This window comes from Octodon degus, unplaced genomic scaffold (genome assembly GCF_000260255.1).
Source record: "Octodon degus isolate 3935 unplaced genomic scaffold, OctDeg1.0 scaffold00397, whole genome shotgun sequence".
NCBI classification, from domain to species: Eukaryota; Metazoa; Chordata; class Mammalia; order Rodentia; family Octodontidae; genus Octodon; species Octodon degus.
This window is the reverse complement of record NW_004524973.1, coordinates 597,608-603,862: the sequence shown is the minus strand read 5'-3', so window position 1 is coordinate 603,862 and position 6,255 is coordinate 597,608. Positions and strand designations below refer to the sequence as shown.

Here is a 6,255-nt window from a genome sequence, read left to right as displayed (position 1 = left end):
CATATTTAGATTAAAAGTATATAGGTTCTCAATTTTTATGCTATCCTACTCAAAATATAAGATATACAGATAGAAAAATATTTTGAAGTTTAATCTCCATCATTAATATTTTTACATCAATCACTTAATTTTAGGCAATCAATATTAATAAGTCAAGCCCTGATTTCTATTGTATGGTGCAAAGAACCCATCAATATCTATTTCAGGATCTCCCCGGATCAAGCCAGGCCAGGCCTGTAAGTGAGACCTTCCGCTGCACTCTTGGGACCCTTTCCACTGGGCTCTCTCCAGAAACCTCCACCCCTCCCATCCAGCCCAAGCTCAGGCCCAGCGAATGTGGTGGGGAAATCCTGAGCTCCCCTGTGCTGGTTGGATCTCCCCAGTCAAGCTCAGGCCAGCCCACTGAGTGAGACCTTCCACCAGCGCTCTCAGGACCCTGTCTGCTGCGCTCCCTCAGGAACCTCCGCCCCTACACAAAATGGCAAAGAGAAGGAGCAATATGCAATCTCAGGCCCAGAGCCCACACAGAACAAGTGCAGAGGACACTAACACAGAAGAAATTGGGAATCACACAGCTGAAATGTCTGAAACAATGGCGTTTGAAGAAAAGACACAACTGCAGAAAGGTATAGAGGAACTCAGATTAGAAATAACCTCTAAAATAAAAAAAGAAATCTCTGAACTACTATCGTCCGAAGTAAAGAATAAAATGCAGAAACATATACAAGATCAGATCAGAAATACTCTCTTTAGTAAAAGAATTAATAATTGCTTTTCAAGAAGACACAGACAAAAAAATAGAGATTAGAAAAAATGACAGATTCCTTGAATGAGCAATACAAGAAAGAAATAGATCACATGAAGCAGAGTCAGAGATATAGAGGAAATTAAAATCTCAATCACAAGCTTGCAAAACCGTTTGAGTGAAAGTCAAAATAGAGTTTCAGTTCTTGAAGACGCTGGTGCAGCTAGTGAAAAGGTAAGAAAAGACCTCTTAAAAACACCTAGGATGCAGGAAAATATAATTCATCACCTGCAACATGATGCAAACATGAACAACATGAGACTAATATGCATTGATGAGAAAGAAGGAGTCAAGTCAGTAAGTCTCAGTTATAACCATTAATGTAAATGAACTCAATTCACCAATTAAAACAAACAGACTGACACAGTGGATTAGGAAACAAAATCCAACAATCTGTTGTATACAAGAAACACACCTAACTCATAAAGAAATTCATAGGCTGAAAGTCAAAGGATGGAAGATATAATGGAGTATTACTCAGCTATAAAGAATGATAAACTTGAAGCACTTATATTTAAGTGGATGCCACTTGAAGATATACTCATAAGTGAAGTAAACCATACCCACATGTGTAAATATTGCATAGTCTCCTTAGTACAAGAAATCAAAAGAAGAAATACAAATAGAAAGGTATAACACAACTAAAAGGAAAGTGAGAACTTGAGGAGTGGACAATGAGGAGAAGGTAAGGAGAAAAGCTGGGAAACAGGACAGAGACAAAGCCATACACTGGTATGAACAAGATAGGCAAGGCAATGATCCTGAGAAACATCAGCAGGTTTTTGAAACTGGCAGTCAATTGGTAGAATTCTCAACCTGACTGACTATACATGCTGATACCTGTGAACAAAGCAACTGCACTGAAGATAGCAATGGGTAATAGAAGGGTCACACTTGGAATACCTGTCATTCTGGTCTTCTAAATATGTACTTCTTGTCATGACATTCTAATTATTATCATACTGTCTCACAAGTAAAAGGATTTTTTTGTTTTTTGTTCTTTTTTTAAATGGATAATAAATGAAAAAAAGGCACAAGTAAAACAACAAAAAGTCACAGGATTGTCCTGCTACAATGCTGTATATGGATAGACTTCTAAATTTCTGTGTAAAAATATGTTTTTTTCTTATTTTTTTACTGTTTTTCTTCATATTCTATAAGGACTTAAATCTCAACACTTCAATACTTGATGGAAGATACCTGTTCCACATTATGCCTAAGATGTATGATATTTAGACAGATAGTTAGGGTAAAATGAACTGCATATGTTGCAGGGTAATAATAAGCTGCTCTTCTGGAGGGTTAACAACCTAAGTTGGCAGACCAAAAATTGGAGAAAAGGAAGGGCTGCAAGGTCCACCAACATTTTGTCCCTAGTCTTTCAAGGTCAGTGAAGACTCAGGACATAGGCAAACCCGTACTATAACATCATGTAACTCTGTTGTGCCCCAAATTTTCTGATCAAGGAGATTATGGAGCCACAGGGGAATGTGATCAATGATGTATAGTGTACCCAAGGAGAGTCATATGGAGAGAAAACTTTCTCTCAGGCTTTCACAGAGAGCAAATTGGTCAAGCATTGGCTGTGACTCACCCACATGCCTCACACTGACAAAGGATTTACAAAGTGCAGTACAGGGTTACAGGAGAAATCATGAGGGGACTTGACTGACCTTATCAGATACAAAAGTTACTTTTCTTGTTATATAGGTCTTGCTTTATCTTGGTTTTAAACATCCAGAAGAAAAGTATAAAAATGAGGTATATAAAGTAAAGCCATATTAATATGCTGAGCTGTACAAAGCTCTTATCAACAATTTCTGCGGAAAACACACTACTATTGTGGACTACTGTACTGCGTTGGATTGTTTTGCTGAGTTCAAAAAGCTATAATATTTAGATGCCAATAGAATACTGATCTCTTCCAGGACTGAGCTGGAGAGGGGGGGATACAGAGAAAGGACCATGTTGTATTTGTATATGCAGAATAGTTGGGATAGATGTACAGCTGCTTTCACTTGGTTCAGTGAGTGGAAGGATTTGTAGTAGTAGTGTTTGGACGGGATGTCCTGGCTGCTTCTTGAGCTCTGGATGACCACTGAGAAGATAACAATGTGCAATGTATTAATTATTGAAAATGTCCTATTAATCAGCTTGGAAAGTGCCTCATTGATATTTGTTTCTCAATAAAATAAAAAAAGGATAGAAAACAATACTACATGCCCCAGCACCTCAGAAAAAAGCAGGGGTACCAATCCTATTCTCATATAGCCTCAACTTCAAACCAACAATGATTAAACAAAGTAAAGAAGACCACTATATTCAGGTTCGGGAATAATTCAAGAGGAAGAGGTAACAGTCAAAAATGTATACACACCAAACACAGGAGCACCCAACTATATAAGACAAATCATAATAGACATGAAAAATCTAATATGCAATACCACAATCTTAGCATGAGGTCTTAACACTCACTTACACCAAAGAGACAGGGCAAGCAGACAAAAAATTAGCAAAGAAGTAGCAGAACTGAACCACAGCTTGGAACAAATGGACTTACTTAGTGGACATATACAGGGTGTTCCGTCAAAAACAGCTGAAAACACGTTTTAAGCTGCACATGGGTTATTTTCTAAAATCGAACACATAATAGTCCACAGGTCATGCTTAAGTATATACAAGAAAACAGAAATTCTCTCATGCATATTATCTGACCACAGTGCAATGAAAATGGAAATAAATGACAAAAGAAACCAGAAAAACCCCATAAATACATGTAAATTAAACAACACTCTACTCCACAATGAATGGGTCACAGATAAAATTAAACAAAAAGGGCTGGTGAGACAGCTTAGCCGCCTAAAACACCTGCTTGGGAAAGCTCAGGCAAGTGCCCAGGGATGGTGGTTCAATCCTGGGCACCACATACCATGCCAGCCCCGCCCCCAGGGTTGGCTGAGCTGGTCAAATAAATACATAAAATTCTAAAAAACTTAAAAAATAATTAAACAAAAAATTGAAAAAAACTCTACAATTCAATGAAAATTCAAGCACAACATATTGGAACTTATGGGATGTGATGAAAGCAGTTTTCAGAGGGAAATTCATAGCTGTGAACTCTCATATTAGGAAAACAAAACCGGAACAAAAAAACACACTAATGTTGCACCTCCAACATCTAGAAAAGGAAGAGCAAACCAAACACAGCCCAAAGATGTGAAGAAATCATAAAAATTAGAGCACAAATTAATTCAATTGAGATGAACAAAACATTTCAAAGAGTTAAAGAAACAAAAAGCTGGTTCTTTGAAAGATTAAATAAAATCGATAAGCCCCTAGCTAACCTCATAGAAAAGAGGAAAGAAAAAATTCAAATACAAGCAATAAGAAATGAAAAGGGGGTAAATTCCACAGACCAAGTGGAAATTCAGAAGATTATCAATAGCTACTTTGAGAATCTTTACTCTCACACAATAGAAGACACAGAAGTAATAGACAGATTCCTAGGAAGGTACAAATTACCAAAACTGAATCAAGAAGATATAACAACTCTCAATAACACAATAACAGCCAATGCGATATGAAATGTAATAAAAAACCTAGTGACAAATAAAAGTCCAGGTCCTGATGGATTCAATATAGTTGAATCCAGTAAGCATGATAGATACAGTGGCTGAGTGTGTTTGTAGAGGCCTCTGCATTTCTAATTACCCATCTTACTCAATATAGTTCTGGAATCATTAGCTAGAGCAATTACAAAAAAGAGAGAAATAAAAGGAATAAGAATAGGTAAAGAAAAAGTTAAATTATCATTATTTGCAGATGACACGATACTTTCTTTGTAAGACCCAAAAAATCTCCACCAAGAAGCTACTAGAATTGATACACAAATTCAGTAGCATAGCAGGATACAAATTCAATACCCCAAATTCATAGCATTTCTCTACACAGATAACAAACACACTGAGAGGGAAATTAGAGATACAATACCTTTTACAACAGCACCGCAGAAAACAAAATATCTTTGAATTAATAAAAGGAAGTTTAAGATCTTTTCAAGGAAAATTACAGTACTCAGAAAGAAGAGATCATAGAGGAGTTCAGAAAATGGAAAGATATTCCCAGCTCCTAGATAGGAAGAACCAAAACCATGAAGATGGCCATACTCCCAAAATTGCTGTACAGATTTAATGCATTCCCTATCAAGCTATCACCAAAACACCCCCACAGACCTAGAGAAATCATTCCTAAAATTTTTTGGAACCAGAAAAGACCTAGAATAGAAAAGGCTATCCTGGGCAGCAAAGACAAAGCAGGAGGCATTACAATTCCTTATTGGAAATCACACTACAAAGCTACTGTGATAAAATCAGTATGGTACTGGCAACAAAACTGACCTGAGGATCAATGGCATATATTAGAAGATGCAGAGGCCTCTATGAACACACTCAGCCACCTTATCTCCAACAAAGGGGCCAAACATGCTTATTGGAAGAAAGAAAGCCTCTTTAACACATGGTGCTGGAAAAACTGGCTCTCTATATGCCGAAAACTAAAACTTGACCCAGGTCTATCAGAATGCACTAAACTAAAGTCAAAATGCATTAAAGATCTAAACATTAAAATAGAAACAGTAAATCTCCTGGAAGAGAAAGTAGGAAGAACTCTTTTTTTATGTTTTTTAATTTTTATTATTTTTTTCCACAATTTTATTGATAAACAAATAGCAATGAGGCATTTCAAATCAAATTGGTAGGACAGTTTCAATAATTAACACATTGCATACATTCTTCCCAGTGGTTAATTGCTGTACAAGATGCGGACATGACATCGTATCTACAAACACCATTAGAACAAATCACTCTATTCATTAAGACAATGTAACTATATATCTATCCTAACCACTTTGAATACACAGATACAAAATGGATATTCATCTGTATACCTTTTTTTTGTTAAGTTCCGTTATCTGAATACTATAGGTGTGTTAATTCAACAAAATAATCTAAAAGAGCTCAGTAGTCCATAATAGTATTGGGTCTTCTGCTTCACTGGCAATGTCAGAAATTAGGAAGAACTCTTGAACACATAGGGGTAGGCAAAATGTTCATGAACAAAAATCAAATTGCACGGTAATACTTGAAAGAATTAACAAATGGGACCTCCTCTTATTGAGAAGTTTTTACACCTAAAAAAAATTACCAACAAAATAAAAAGACAACCCACAAATTTGGAAAAAATCTTCACTAATAAGCACTCAGACAAAGGTCTGCTGTCTAGAATTTATAAAGAACTAAAAAACACTAGGGCCCCAAAATTTAAAGACCCAATCCAGAAATGGGCATCTGCTATGAACACACACTTCTCAGAGGATGAAATTAAAGAAGTGAATAAATATATGAAAAAATGCTCCACATCACTAGCCATCCATGAAATGCAAATTAAAACAA

The 6,255-nt window shown here is 36.3% G+C and overlaps 1 pseudogene; it reads left to right on the top strand.

Moving 5' to 3' along the window:
* Positions 1–6,255, top strand: part of LOC101580497 — a 34,516-nt pseudogene that overhangs the window by 22,589 nt on the left and 5,672 nt on the right.